The sequence below is a fragment of the Nanorana parkeri genome, unplaced genomic scaffold (assembly GCF_000935625.1).
Source record: "Nanorana parkeri isolate BGI_ZX_2015 unplaced genomic scaffold, ASM93562v1 scaffold970, whole genome shotgun sequence".
NCBI classification, from domain to species: domain Eukaryota; kingdom Metazoa; phylum Chordata; class Amphibia; order Anura; family Dicroglossidae; genus Nanorana; species Nanorana parkeri.
In genome coordinates, this window is record NW_017307238.1 from 238,622 (window position 1) to 255,111 (window position 16,490).

Genomic DNA, 16,490 nt, shown 5'->3' on the forward strand with positions numbered 1-16,490 from the left:
CTGCCCGTGCCTGTGCAGTAACATCCAATAGACTTGTGTTGCTCTGACAGTATGGGCATGTCCCATGCATATCTATAGTGCTTATATGCACTGGCAGCACCACACTAGATTTTGCTGGGGTGGGCATTCAGATTAGGATAATTTAGTGGGTAGGAAGGCCGTGGCTATTCTGAAAAAAAGATGCATTACTCCACAGTGCATGCAGCTACAGAGGTCAGTGAAGGTTTGAATGCCTATTCCACTACAGCAGTACTTTAATGAAGGGAAAAATGGGAAACAGGCTATACACAATATAAAGTATATGGTAGGGGGGGCGTGGCTTGCTCATGGCCGCGGATGGTCGCATGAAGTGAGAGCTCCAGCTACCTCCACAGGAACGAGCCCCAGGAACACTCGCCCGTACTCACTTTTCGCCCTGATGGGTAGAACCAACAAGAAGGGGTCCAAGGCGAAAGCCCGGAACACCCCACCAGCCCTGATCCCGTCGATTGGCACCTTCTTTCACCCCTCGAACTTCCACGCGGCTTCACCGCAGCTGGGCCGCGAGACCGGGGACCCGCCAGATTCCGAAGCCTCATCCCCTCTTCATCGGCAGCCCCAGGCAGACTCGGATTCCTCGCTGACCGGGGATGATAGCACCTCGCTAAGGAACGACGATATGTTCCAGCGCTACTTCGCCATGTTGCCCACTAAAGCGGAGCTAGAGGGAATGTTCTCCCGCCTGGAGGCCTCACATCGCCATGACATGGCGGCACTCAAGGAGGGCCTAGCAGGCTTTGGCCGCAGGCTGGAGGTGGTGGAATCCACGACCGCAACGGTGTCATCGTCGGTCCGGCAACTGCAGGAGGAGGTAGGCAAACAACATGACACCCTGCTCCATCTATCTTTGCGTATCGATGACCAGGAGGATCGTCATAGACGCAATAATATTAGACTGCGGGGCATCCCTGAAGCAACGGGCCTAGCAGATCTCAAAGCCACAGTCTTGGGCATCTTCAATATGCTCCTGGGTAACCCACCCACTCACCCCATCGAATTGGATAGAGTCCATAGGGTCCCTGGCTTTCGCACCCTCGCCCAGCAACTTCCTAGAGATGTACTATGCAGGGTGCACTTCTTCCAGCAAAGGGAAGCCCTTCTAGCCAAAGCCCGGGATAGAGGCCCTATTGACTTTGATGACGCACAAATTCTGTTATTCCCAGACCTCTCACGGAACACCCTGGCCAGACGCAGGGCGCTCAAACCCCTGACCCTAATGCTCCAACAACAGGCCATTCAATACAGATGGGGTTACCCCTTCCACTTGGTGGCCCGGAAGGATGCGAGGTCCTATGTCCTGAGATCCCCGACAGACCTACCGAAGTTCCTGCACGCACTGAACCTCCCTACAGTCACCATTGATGCCTGGCCAGACCCGGAATTTACAACGGACGCCACTCTGGTGGGGTTTGACTGGATACCACAGGCGATACACCTTATTTGCAGTCTGATGCCCAGTTTGCCTTTGCCTTGTTTTTCCCCCACCTGAGATCTCCTGCCTTTTGGCCGACACTCCCCAGGGGAGTGTGCCACAATGGATGCTTCTCACAGTACCTGTCATTGTTATGTTTATTATTTGCCCCCCCTTTTTTTTATTCTATTTTTGTACCCGCATTCCATGGATTATGTGGGATGTGGGGAAAGTTTATGTGCGGTCTGCTTCCTCTGCCAGATTTGAACGGCGGGGGATAAAATCCCTTTGTTACAACAGTATTATTAAGGCCTTCCCTCGCCTGTACAGGTGTTTGGGTATTTTAGGGACTTTTGTGTCCCTATTTAGATTGTTTGTGGTTTGTCTTGTCTGGTCACTTTCCCTTCCTTCTTCTACTCTTGTCCCTTTCTTTGCCCTAACCCTTTGTCCTTTGCTGTTTGTTTTGTCCACTCGCCTCTCCCTTCCTCACCTTGGACAGCTCAGAGTGTCCCTCTGATTCCGTATGTAAGGCCTGAAATTTTGTTCTCTGAATGTTAGGGGTCTGAACTCGCCTCAGAAAAGGCTCCTATATGATCTACACAAACTCCGTAATCAGATTGTCTTCTTGCAGGAGACTAATTTTTTGCTTGCTAAGGCACCTCTCCTTACATGCCGCAACTTCCCCAGATGGGTGTACAGCTCCAACCCCCTTGGTAAGACCGGGGGGGTGGCGATAGGATTCCACTCCTCGTTGACATGTGAGATACTTGCTGAAAGGGTTGACCCAGATGGGAGGTATGTTTTTGTGCAATGTTCCATTCAAAACAAGACGTTTACGCTGGCTAATGTATATCTGCCGAACCATTGTCAGGTCCCTCTGTTACTGTCTATTCTCTCTAAACTTGCGGATTTCACAGAGGGCGTGCTGATCTTGGGGGGCGATTTCAATTTGGTATTGGATGCGATTCTGTGGAAACTGAACGAGAATCTTCTTTTACACCCTGTCTGTAAATCAGATGTATCACTCACCCTTGCCCACTTCCTCTCTGATCATGCAGCTGACAACACCCCTGCCCCGATTCAATGGGAAGCCCTTAAAGCTACGATTCGAGGGGTATTCATAAAACACGGCTCCCGACTGAAGAAGGAACGGGGGGCTACCCTGTTCAATCTGCTGTCAGACCTTACGTCACTAGAAACTGCGCATAAAAAATCTCCATCCTCCTCTCTGCTCCAGGATTTAACCAGGGTGAGACTGGAAATCCAGCAACTGTTGGATGCTAAGCATCTCTCTCATAGGGATCGGGTGCGCAGCATTTTCTACGAACATGGAGATAAAAGCGGTCGTCTGCTGGCCCGCTCGGTTCGTGGGCAGCGGCTCCGCACGTATGTCCCAAAAATTAATTCGGCAAAACATGGGGTGGTTCATAGCTCTGAACGCATTGCGGAAGTATTTCACGACTTCTTCTCTTCTCTTTATAATCTACAGCCAGGTTCAGACGCCCCTCACCCCCCTGCTCTTAGGTCGGAACTCCAGTCATACCTAGAGCGGACACTCCCGGATAATGCCCTGCTGGACCTTACTGCCCCATTCCCGGACATTGAAGTCCTTCACACACTTAAGGCGCTTCCCTCAGGCAAAAGCCCGGGACCAGACGGGTTCACCACTAAATTTTACTCTCGGTTCAAAGATCTCCTCACGTCTCCTTTGACTAGGTCCTTCAACGCCATTTCCCCGTCCTGCCCTTTCCCAAGCCAAGCGCTAGAGGCCCACGTTGTCGTCCTGCCCAAGCCAGGTAAGGACCCAACACATTGCAATCATTATCGTCCCATCTCACTAATAAACGTCGATGTCAAAATCTACGCGAAGATCCTGGCTAATAGGTTAACGGCCTTCATCCCCAACCTGATTCATAAGGAACAGGTGGGGTTTGTGCCAGCACGAGGAGCCAAAGATAGTATTAAGCGAACAATCACCCTGATACATTATGCCCGGTCACGAGGCATTCCCTTTTGTTTGTTTTCAGTGGACGCCGAGAAGGCCTTCGACCGAGTCGGGTGGCCCTTCTTACGGGCCTCTTTACTCCAGACGGGATTTCCTATAGACTTTGTGGATAAGATCATGGCACTTTATTGTCGACCCCACGCCAGGGTACGGGTGAACGGGGTGCTTTCGGCCCCGTTCCAAATACATAATGGCACCATGCAGGGCTGCCCCCTATCCCCCTTACTTTACATCCTGGTCATGGAAAGCCTAGCAAACGCACTTAGACTCAATCAATCAATTCAAGGCCTTTCAATAGGCAAGCAGGTCCATAAAATGGGGTTGTATGCCGACGACCTACTGTTGTACCTTTCCAACCCACTGGTGGCTTTACCATCAGTGTTGCAAGAATTTAAAACATTTGGGAGTCTCTCTAACTACAGGGTAAATGTGCAGAAGTGCGAACTGCTAGACGTATCCCTTACCTCCACAGAACGGGATAGCCTTAGGGACTCACTTCCCTTTCGAGTACGGTCAGACTACATTACATGCCTAGGGGTTAAGGTGCCAGCCACCCTGTCGGATTTATACTTGCTTAATTACGCCCCACTGTTACAATCCGTGGAAGACACGCTTGCCTCCTGGATGAACTTACATCATACTTGGTTTGGAAGAATTGCGTTGTTTAAGATGCATCTGCTACCTCGTTGCCTCTATCTGTTCCAAACCCTCCCTATAGGTCTGCCGACCCGCTTTTTTAAACGCATCCGCTCGGCGGTCCTGCGCTACATCTGGAGGAATAAGAAACCCAGACTGCGATACACTATCTTGATAAAGAAGAAGGACCATGGGGGCGCCGCTCTTCCAGACTTGGAGTCTTATTACAGGGCCACCCATTTATCCCACTTGGCGGCTTGGTTCGACTCTAGCGACCCCGCGTTGTGGGTCACCCTGGAACGTGACCTCTCCCCGGTACCATTATTCACACTTCCGTGGTTACCAACTGCTCTTCGACCGCGAGGTGTGGAACTCCCCTTTTTCCCACCCATAGTGTTACGGGTATGGAACAACCCCGTTCCAAATACATAATGGCACCATGCAGGGCTGCCCCCTATCCCCCTTACTTTACATCCTGGTCATGGAAAGCCTAGCAAACGCACTTAGACTCAATCAATCAATTCAAGGCCTTTCAATAGGCAAGCAGGTCCATAAAATGGGGTTGTATGCCGACGACCTACTGTTGTACCTTTCCAACCCACTGGTGGCTTTACCATCAGTGTTGCAAGAATTTAAAACATTTGGGAGTCTCTCTAACTACAGGGTAAATGTGCAGAAGTGCGAACTGCTAGACGTATCCCTTACCTCCACAGAACGGGATAGCCTTAGGGACTCACTTCCCTTTCGAGTACGGTCAGACTACATTACATGCCTAGGGGTTAAGGTGCCAGCCACCCTGTCGGATTTATACTTGCTTAATTACGCCCCACTGTTACAATCCGTGGAAGACACGCTTGCCTCCTGGATGAACTTACATCATACTTGGTTTGGAAGAATTGCGTTGTTTAAGATGCATCTGCTACCTCGTTGCCTCTATCTGTTCCAAACCCTCCCTATAGGTCTGCCGACCCGCTTTTTTAAACGCATCCGCTCGGCGGTCCTGCGCTACATCTGGAGGAATAAGAAACCCAGACTGCGATACACTATCTTGATAAAGAAGAAGGACCATGGGGGCGCCGCTCTTCCAGACTTGGAGTCTTATTACAGGGCCACCCATTTATCCCACTTGGCGGCTTGGTTCGACTCTAGCGACCCCGCGTTGTGGGTCACCCTGGAACGTGACCTCTCCCCGGTACCATTATTCACACTTCCGTGGTTACCAACTGCTCTTCGACCGCGAGGTGTGGAACTCCCCTTTTTCCCACCCATAGTGTTACGGGTATGGAACACCACGAGGTCCAAATATAATCTATCCACATTCCAGGGCCCCATGACCCCGATCCTTGCCAACCCGGGTTTCCCGGCAGGGTGTGGGGTTCCCACCTTCTTGTGCTGGAAGATCTCCGAACCTTGTTATGTATTCCAGTGCCTGTCGGGATCTGCCCTGCAGCCACTGGCGTCACTGTCTGGCCCCAGCCCTCTCCCACGAGCCTCCTGGCTGGCCTATTTTCAACTTCGACATTTTGTGGACGCATTGTCTGTATCGGGAACTCTCTATAGGCCCCTCACTTTTTTTGAGGACCTGTGCGTCACTGGTCTACCAATTCAACGCCCTGTCTCGCTGCTCTACCAAGCTTTGATCACCGCGCATAGCGGGGAGTCCCTGTACTTCTTCTCTGCCTGGGAACAGGAGTTGGGGATCACCCTCTCGGAGGATGATCGTCGCAAATGCCTGTGCTTTACGCACAAACTTTGTATGTCAACGTACGCACAAGAACGGAACTTTAAACTGCTGACCCGATGGTATCGGTCCCCGGTTAGAATGCACCAGATCTCCTCTGCGTACCCGGACACATGCTGGAGACTGTAAGACCACGGTTGTTGCAATGTATGTATGCCTTTTTTGGTTCTGTTGGTGTGTTCATATTATTTTGTTTTTGTAAAAACCTCAATAAAAATATATTTCTGAAAAAAAATAAAAAGTATATGGTAGGGTTAAAGTGTACTTGTTTTTGTTATGGGTAGCGCAAGGAAGACAAAAACTGTCAGTTTTTATCTCATTGAACAGATTTCTGTTCACTTCCTTTCCCAGAGATGCAACAGGAAGCGAGAATAAATCCTAAAAATGACTCACCTTTAGTTCTGGTCTTTCTGTCTTGAAGACAATGGTAACCAGCACAGGTGGAGAGGGTGGATCCACCTAGCAGGGACACCGACAATAAAAATCTGATGGGGTTTGTGATATTTGGGGAAGTTAGCGCAAATGGTGAGCGCTCAAAGACCAATCTTGAAGCTACTTTAACATAAAACAGGACAGTCTTTGTATTGCTTTCGTCAACACAACAATGACTTTCTTCCGTAACAACATAAGGTTCGCTTGTATTTCAGCAATAGACAATGTCTCACCGACTAAAGATTGTTGCACATTCTCCATGTGTAAATGGCTCTCTAAAGCTGGCCATACACCTTACAACCATCGCATGACTTTCATCCTGCGATGGTTGTAAGGTAATTAAAATCTCATACGATCTGCCCATCTTGGACAGGCAGATTATACTTGTGGTCATCGCAAGCTCTCCCCGCTGAGGGGAGAGCTTCCGATGACTGCAATGCTGAGCGGGCAGTGTGCGCTCGCGCACACCGGCCCATGCAGCGTTTGTCTCCTGAGAACGCCACCAACCCGCCGAAAATCGTACGATTCTCGGCCGGTTTTCAAGCCTGCGAGGGAGACAAAAGACGTGTGACCGTACATTAGAAGCGGTCGCACGCCTTAAGTACACCTGCCGATTGCCGTGCGATCGCGGGATTACCCGCGATTATCGTACGATAAATCGGCAGGTGTATGGGCACCTTAAGCCTCCTTGTCTGTCTTCCCTGTGCCTCTAGCACACACAGCCACCTGGCTACCCCCTGACTTCTGGGTGGGGTCCCCCTGACTCCTGAACACCTTGGTTCCTCTTCCCAGCTGGAGCCCAGAACATTAGCCAGCACACTTCCTACAAGAGCTGTGCTCAGGTGTGCAATTAGGTGCTGGCCACCACTAAACAATGGACCCAGGAATGGAGATTCCATCCCTCCCAATTCTCTTAGAAATCTCCCAGTTCCAGGATCCCATGCCAAAGCCAGAAAACCTGGAAAGAACTGCAAAGCTAGTTCTTTCCCGGCAACAGATTTTGTTCCCTCGAACCGCTCAGCCCCTCTGGCTGAGAGCCCTGGGTGACTACAACACCCAGTACTACTGTGGGATTGCCACACAATACCACAGGTTCTTCACTACTCTTTCCAAAACTGGAGAAAACAGTTTAGGGTATATTATACTTTAAAGCCCAACTCCAGGAAAATGTAAATGTTCTCATGCAGTGGGACTGCTCCTACACTGCAATGGTTAACTGCTTGTTTATGCCTAAGGGACAGGAAAAGGTTGTCTTACTTCCCTAATCCCAGCCTCATTCAGGGTTGCTAGACCGGCCCCTGCAGTCCCTTCTTCCCATTGCTCTGGTAGTTGAAGGGACTGCTGACACCATCGATTACAATGTAGGCACCTTAGCTCTGCACTGTAAAGCTGGGCACACACCTTACAACCATCGCAAGACTTTTGTCTTGCGATGGTTGTAAGGTAATTAAAAAAACGTACGATCTGCCTATCTTGGACAGGCAGATCGTACTTGCGATGATCGCAAACCCGCCCCGCTGGGGGGCGGGCTTCCGATGACCGCAATGCTAAACAGGCAGTGTGCGCTTGCACACACTGGCCCATGCGGCTTTTATCTTGCGAACATGCCACACACCCGCCGATAATTGTACAATTCTCGGCAGGTTTTCGAACATGTTCATAAGATAAAAGTCGTGCGACCTTACAGTAGGAGAGGTCCTACGCCTTCCACACACCTTGCGATAATCGTACGATCGCGGGATTTCCCGCGATTATCGTACGATTATCGCAAGGTGTGGGCACCTTAAGTGAGGACACCGAGAGGCAGAGCGGAGAAGAGGATAGCATGGACTGCCTGGGGAGCGGGAACCAGGTAAGTAAAACAACCTTTCCCTGTCTTCTAGGCATAAACAAGCTGTAAACCTTGGCAGGGCAGGGGCAGCCCACTGCAAGGAAAAACTTTTAATTTCTCTGGAGCTGGGCTTTAAATGATGGGCACATATTGTTCTGTGCCTTTAGACTTCTGATATATAAATCCAGCCCAGGCATTAAGGGCCTGTTCACATGACGTCCGTTTTCTGTGCTGACCTGATCCGTACGCTCCTGCACTAAAAATGCATCCCAATGTATCCCCATGTGTTTTATGGGCTACAGTTCTCACGTGCGCAGTTCGTTCAGGTTACGACAGAAAAAATACTGCATGTCACATTTTGTCCGGTCAGGAAACGGTCCAGAAATGCAAAACGCGTCAAAAACGCATGATAAACATGTCAAAAACGAACTGCAGCTAACATACTGACAGCTCCACTCCAGCAAAACAAAACAAAATTTTTTTTTTTAACTGGAACGCATCAGAAACACGGCAAAAACACATAGCACCGCGTCTGCAGATCCGCACCTGATCCGGACCTGAAAATCATGTGAACAGGCCCTAAAGGGTTATTAAACCCTCCGGTGTTTTTGCATATATGCTAGCAAGCAGTAGATATATTCTCCATGCAGACACCATGGGACAGGAAGTGCCAGCAAGTACAGAGGAGTCAGCGCTGGATCTTACTTTAAGTGACGCGTGACAGCACAGTGATGTGTCACAGCTACTTTTATATGGTAATATCTGCATTTGCAAAGCCATTTGGTGTACAGAAAGCAGATTTTTATCCTTTGTGGCAACTGATAAATATATATTTAAATGAAAGTTTTTAGCTTTAAATGCATGAAATAAAAGTTGTGGATGTGTAAAAGATATGTTGGGCACCTGTAGAAGAGAAGATCCAGGTGGCAAGCAGAACCAGAACGAGAACAGAATGTTATCTTTCACTAAAAGTTTCAAGCTGTTGGTTCTCCCTCCTCCACACTTTCTGGGACATGTTTAAGCATGAAAACATTTCTTTATGTGCATGTGCATGATCCTTCAGCTTCACTTGTTAACAGCTGTGACTGTCTACCCTCAAGTCACAAATACTGATCTGCAACTTTTTGCCTTGAAAGCAGATATATTTTTCTGCTTGGCATTATGTAAGAGATTATACAAGTGACCTGAATTTGCTGCATACTAAAAAAGGTACGTGCCAAACGTTTAAAGTGACATTTCATTCAAACAAATAAAACGCTCACTGTGATGACTGCAGCAAACTGTGTTACAGATGAGGATTGGTGAGTATGCCTGGGTGCAATTCACCAAATTTTGTTTGAAATTCACCAAACCCAAATGTAGCAGCAAATCCCATTGCAGTCTATGGAAGGAGAATCCTGTAATAATATTCTGGCGATTCTTTGGGCTAATAGGCAAACTACTGAATAAAAAAAAAGGCATGGGGAACTAGGCACTGCCATGGGGCACATGTATCCAGGGTCGGATTTCCCACAAGGCCAACAAAGGCCTGGGCAGCAGGGAGTAGAGGGATAGCAAGGGTATGGAATTTCTATTTCCTGATGCCTGGGAGGGTAGTTGTTTTCAACATTTAGCCCTGCTTTGGGGAAGCAGAGCTAAATGTACAGCGGGGAAGCCACCGCTTGTTTTGTACAAGTGATCTCTGCGACATTGTATGCACCCTGCAGGTCTGCCATTCTCCATGGGGGGGCGTGGGGAGATTGGCGGGTAGGGGGAGCATTTAGGAACCTGGTCTTGGGGTGGCAGAGAAAATATTTTTTTAAAGTGGATTTTTTTATGTTACAAAACAGTACGATCTTCATGGACAGTCTCAGCGACAGCACAAATTTGGCCGTGGAATTGATTTTGTTTTTCTTTTACAAATTATTACAGGTATTTACATAGCACCGACAATTTACGCAGCGCATTCACATACTGAACATTCACATGAGTCCCTTACCCCTTAAAATAGAATGACCTCATCTCACACGCATGCAGGGATGAGCTAATTAACCTTCCATCATGTCTTTGGAGTGTGGGAGGAAACCAGAGTACAACCACGCAAACATAGGGGCAACATGCAAACTACTTGCATATAGTCATTTCCAAAAAGTCTGCACTGTTTATTGAAATCCACAGCAAATCCACACCAAATGTAAAATGTACAGCTATAGAGGTGACCACTATGAATAAGCCTACTGGTGAAACGTGTAAGAGGTTTTAGTGTGTCGGGGGTTTGCAGTGGTGGTGTATATCTGTGAAATGGAAACCAGATCAAATATCTGCTGAGGTATCTGCCCCCGTTCTAATTAAGTCTGAGTGGTATGGTGTGCACACCAGAAGAATCACACTGACACGGTGTTCAGCTAGGTGAAACCTCTTTATTATGCTAAGGCATATGAGTTTGTATAGGCAAGCAGCCATTGCGGTGTGCAAAAGTCACATGAGCGTAGCGTCACTAGACTACTCATAAGCTTCTGATTGGTCTTGTCCATAATAGGTAAACTTCCTTCAAGATCCAAACATTGTTATCTTGGGTGTAGTCCCGGGAGGAGGCGCCATCTTAGTTTCTTGTTCTTCCCACGATGGTAGGGAGTGCAGCTAGTGGCCATTTTGAGCAAGGAATAGATAGTAAGAGGATAGCTACACACCTACAGTATATACATTAATAAGACAAATGGTCATTTTACTTGATTCCATAACATCTGTACATCTACATTCATTGTGGATTTCAATAAATCCTGAAGTTTTGGAGTTCTCTATAGTGAAAATATTTTTGGTAATAAATCGACACATACCACTAATTTATAAATGAAGGCGCAACAAAAATGAAAAAAAAAAAATGAAGGCTGTTGTCTCCTTACTCTATTACTAAAGGTTGCCACAAATGTCTCTCCAATAATAGCGAGTAAAGAGATATTTTCCCATTCTCATCTGTGCCAGGATTTTTTGTTATCGGTCTTGCTATTTGGCAGATGGACAATTATTTCCTTCCCTATTATCAGAACATTTCACAGAGACATTTTTTAGCACATTCAAGGCCTTTGCCATCAATAGACGAGCTCTTGCGATGCTTGAAGGCACACAATACTTGCCCCTATAGTAGCCCTGTATAGATGTGTCCCCATGTGGGAGATTTCCCATAATTTCTAAGCCAGATGACATGGGGTCCCAAAAAACAGGAAGAGAAATCTGCCCATTAGGACACAGACAGCATTTAAAACAGAACTTGTAACTCTTCTGTGTCTGGGGGCTGTGCTTTAACTGAGTTATTTGTAAAGGGGAAGAGAAATATATGTGTGTATACAGTTGTATGAAAATAAAGTGCACCCTCTTTGAATTCTATGGTTAAAGTATTTGAAAATGGCCTTATTACCCTTCCCAGATTGATGAGCAGCAACAATCACTTCTCTAATATCATTGATGATGTCTCTCTTCCTTGGCATTGTGTTAACACACAACTGAATGCTCCAGACCAGCAAACTGCTAAATTGTTGGCTTTTATAGAGGTGATCACACTTAGGGCTTGTTCACACCATATACATTGCGTTCCAATGCGGTTAGCTTTCACCCAAAACATTTTCCCCCCCAGGAACGTGTAATAACACCCCCCTTCCCCAGCCCCAGGCATTGGACCTGAACGCAGGCATTGATGTGACACACATTCTGGTGCAAGCAATTGTACTGCGGGTGGGTGCTTGGCTGCGGTGCCATTGACTTCAATGCACCGTCACTCTACCTCCTGCCTCTGACCGCAGGAAGCCGGCCGGGATGCGATACAGTGTGTGCCAGCAGCTAACCAAGCTGGAACACACTGTATATGGTGTGAACAAGTTCTTACTGATGATTAATCAAGGACATTTGATTAGAAACACCTGGCTGCAACTTAGCCTCTTAAAGGCTACAGTAAAGCTGCCCATACACCTTACAACCCTCGCACGACTTTCGTTGTGCGATGGTTGTAAGGTAATTAAAATTCTTATCCCATCTTGGACAGGCAGATCGTACTTGCGATCCGATGATTGCAGCACACCGGCCCGTGCGGCATACGTCTCCCCAGCACACCACTAACCCTCGTGCTCGGAAGACGAATGTTGTGCGACCTTACAGTAAAAGAGGTCACACGCTGCCCATACACCTGCCGATTATCGTACGATAATCAGCAGGTATAGGCACTTTCAGGCCTCATTCACACGACAATCGGCCGGCAAGTACAGCTCCGTGCTACGTGCACGGCCATATCAGGCAGCTGCCGGTGAAGGACTGGTGCTGTGTGCAATTCGTACGCAGCCCGTCTTTCTCTATGGGAATACACCGCCCTACACTCACCCGCCCGTGCGGGTGTCCGTACTTGTACGCTGAAGGCATGGATCCCATCTGCGCCTGAGCCGTGACACCCGCAGCCATACGGACCTGTACTTGAGGTGAGCGTAGGGCGGCATACGGCCGCGTATTTCCATAGAAAATCACACGCAGCACCTGTCCTTCCAGGGAGCTGCCCGATACGGCCGTGCACGCAGAACGACAAAGTTATCAATGAACAGGAATCCTCTATACTGAGTGTTCCTGTTCAATCATAACATGAGGACAGAGTATGATTACTATAACCACAATCATGAATGAACAGGAGGTGATGTAGATTAGTTCCCATCCATTCATAATTGAGGATATAGTAACCATACTCTGTCCTCAATTATCTACACTCAGCGATCACTGATCAGTGACTGCTTGTACCCCGCTCTCCCCTCTGACACACAAAAAAAACCCCTTTCAAACCGGTTTGAAAAAAAAAAAAAGGGGGTCAAAATCATGTGGTTTTTTTTTGGGGGGGGGGGGGCCTTTAATGGTTTCTTGCACCGGGGCCCTGAGTTTTCTAGTTACGCCTCTGCGTTTGTGTGAATGAGGCCTAAAGGCCTAAAAAGTTTTGCCTGGAGTATGGCTTTAACTTCGGGACACCAACATAACATAAAAAGGTTTAGAGCCGACATACACATTCAGGCTGATTTACTGAAGAAACTGAGAATAATAAATGTGTGAATCTTCACTTCAATTATCCAATCATGGGAAAAGAAAATCCCCATTTATTTAATCTGCATGGTTAGAACATTGAAGTAAATGTTCATGTAATTTATTGTGTAAACGTTCTGAAATCCTTTAGTTAATCAGCCTCAGCGTGTTGCCTTAATACACGCTTTTTTTTGTGCATTAGGCTCATGCACTCAGCTGTACTGAATTTACAATGTAATCTGCAGGATCCTGCTGACAGTTGTCTAAGCACTGTAGGCACATAATATTTGCTTAATTAGTTATTAGAGCCTATTGGTTGCTAGGATGCAGGCAATCAGGGGTGTCCCTAGAATTTTTGCTGCCTGGGGCCAGTGAAAGGGGAGGGGGGGGGGTATTGGCACACGTTCCTGGGGGGTGTTTTGGGTGAAGGGGAGTGCTGGTAGTGGACGTTGCCAGGTACCTCTGGCTCTGGCACGGTCCCTCTCAGTTCCTGGAAACCAGTGATGTCAGTGAGCTGAGTGGGACGCCAGATAGAGCATCACAAGTTGCTAAGAGCCCTTTGCAACCTTGGACACTCTGGCCAGAAAGGGCCCCCTCACTTGACCCAATGAGATTCCATCTGAGGCAACTGCCTCAGGCTGCCTCATTATAGGAATGGCCCTGCAGGAAATAGCCGCCTGTGCCCTAGCAACAGAAGGATGGTAGGCAGCAATAGTGCCCTAGCAACAGAAGGATGGTAGGCAGCAATAGCGCCGTAGCAACAGAAGGATGGCAGGCAGCAATAGCGTCCTAGCAACAGAAAGATTTTAGGCAGCAATAGCGTCCTAGCAACAGAAAGATTGTAGGAAGAAATAGCGTCCTAGCAACAGAAGGATGACAGGCAGCAATAGCATCCCAGCAACAGAAAGATGACAGGCAACAAAAGCAGACAGCAACAGAAGAATGGTAGGCAGCAATAGCGCCCTAGCAACAGAAGGATGGTAGGCAGAAATAGCGCCCTAGCAACAGAAGGATGGTAGGCAGCAATAGCGCCCTAGCAACAGAAGGATGGTAGGCAGCAATAGCGCCCTAGCAACAGAAGGATGGTAGGCAGCAATAGCGCCCTAGCAACAGAAGGATGGCAGGCAGCAATAGCATCCTAGCAACAGAAAGATTGTAGGCAGCAATAGCGTCCTAGCAACAGAAAGATTGTAGGAAGAAATAGCGTCCTAGCAACAGAAGGATGACAGGCAGCAATAGCATCCCAGCAACAGAAAGATGACAGGCAACAAAAGCAGACAGCAACAGAAGAATGGTAGGCAGCAATAGCGCCCTAGCAACAGAAGGATGGTAGGCAGAAATAGCGCCCTAGCAACAGAAGGATGGTAGGCAGCAATAGCGCCCTAGCAACAGAAAGATGGCAGGCAGCAACAGCATCCCAGCAACAGAAAGATGACAGACAACAAAAGCGTCCTAGCAACAGAAGGATGGCAGGCAGCAAAAGCGTCCTAGAAACAGAAAGATGGATGGCAGCAATAGCATCCCAGCAACAGAAAGATGGCAGGCAGCAAAAGCATCCCAGCAACAGAAGGATGGGAGGCAGCAATAGCATCCCAGCAACAGAAGGATGGTAGGCAGCAAAAGCGTCCTAGCAACAGAAGGATGGTAGACAGCAAAGCTGCCTGTGTTCTGGCAACGAAGGGCCTAAGCGAGTACATTTGCACTGTACATATGTAAAAGTAAGCACAAACTTTTACGTGCGTACAGCGCAAAATGTGCTCCATATGCAGGACCGTGGATGCAGAATTTTCTTTCTTTTTTGACTTTATGGATCTGAACGCAGCTCAAGTTCACTGACCTGTTTGCATAAGGCCAACGCAAACTACCTGCAGTACACTTTTTTCTGAGGCCACGTTCATGAGCTCTTGTAAGGTGCTGGGTTAAGGCATCCCATTTTGCCAGCACACCTTAACACAAAATAAAAAAATTAAAAAGCATGTTTTCCTGTGTGCATTGTGTTGCTCTGCATTGCAGGTTGGCGGCCCACTTATATCTGTACATAAATGTGTGATACCGCATTTCTTCAGTGTGAATGAGTCCTTACAGCTTCGCAGGAGTGATGGGAGAAATGCATTTTACAAACACCAGGAGTCTGGAGCCGATGCTTTTATATTGTTATAAACATAACACAGTGCAGCAGAAAAATACAGAGACTCAAAATATGTAAAGCTCGAGCTGGGCAGTGATAAAATACACAAATAAATATTACACAAATATTTATATAAATATTACACAAATATTTATATACATTTCATTAATACATCATAAAATGTACTTTTTTTAATGAAAAAAAACACAAAACTGAATTTGACTTGGTCTTAGCCTCTTGCAATATTTGTACAGCAAAGCTCAGACTGGTTAAAAGAGAAGCAGCACTGGGAACCAACCAGTTGTGCTGCCGTGCTAGCAAGGAACATGTTAATACGGTAGGACGAGAGAGCAGAGGGACAGATAAATTAACTCATCAGTATGCTGCTCCTGCTTTCACTGTCCAGTTACATGCTGGGGGAGTGTCAAGACCTCTAAGTGTCACCAAACCCCTTGTCACCACTTCCCAATGGCCCTTTGGCCCTTAATGTTAGGAGCAGAGGCAGCCCTGATCATGTAACTACTCTGACTGTCACATGACCAGGAGCCAGTCCTGCCTTTATTGTGCGTCTATGACACACAACAGTGGAGCCCAACTGACACACAAAATATGGCAACCCAACACTAAAGTAGTATTTAACTTCCAAGTATTAAAAAAGGTTTTCTGTAATGAATCCAGATCAAACAAATGTACATTGTCCAGCAAAGCATTGCTTTACTTTTTTGCCCACTTACAATTATCATGTTTCTGAACAACTGCTTCCAAGTCTCTCAGCTCGGCTTTCCTGAACTTCCTGTCCAGTACAAGATCACAAAAGGACAGAGAAGACTCCAGCAATTGTTCATCTACTAGCTTGGAGAAGGGAGAAGGTGCCAGGGGGAGGGGAGTAGCTTGATTTGCAGTGCCTGTGTGTTTGGGGAGACACATACAGCTTACTAGCAGGGCCGGGTTTCCCAGAAGGCCAACCAATGCCTGGCCTCGGGGGAGCAGGGAGCAGAGGGGCAGCAGGGGGAATTCCTATCTCCTGATGCTGGGACATGTAGTTCCGGGCGCTGGACGGGTATTTGCTTTCTACATTTAGCTCTGCTTTGGGCAAGCATGGCTAAATGTACAGTGGGGAAGCCACCGCTTGTTTTGTACAAGTGATCTCGGCGATGTCGCCAAGATCACTTGTATGCAGCCTGCAGGTCTGTCATTCTCCATTGGGGGGGGGGGGGGGGGTATTGACACCCGCTTGTGGGC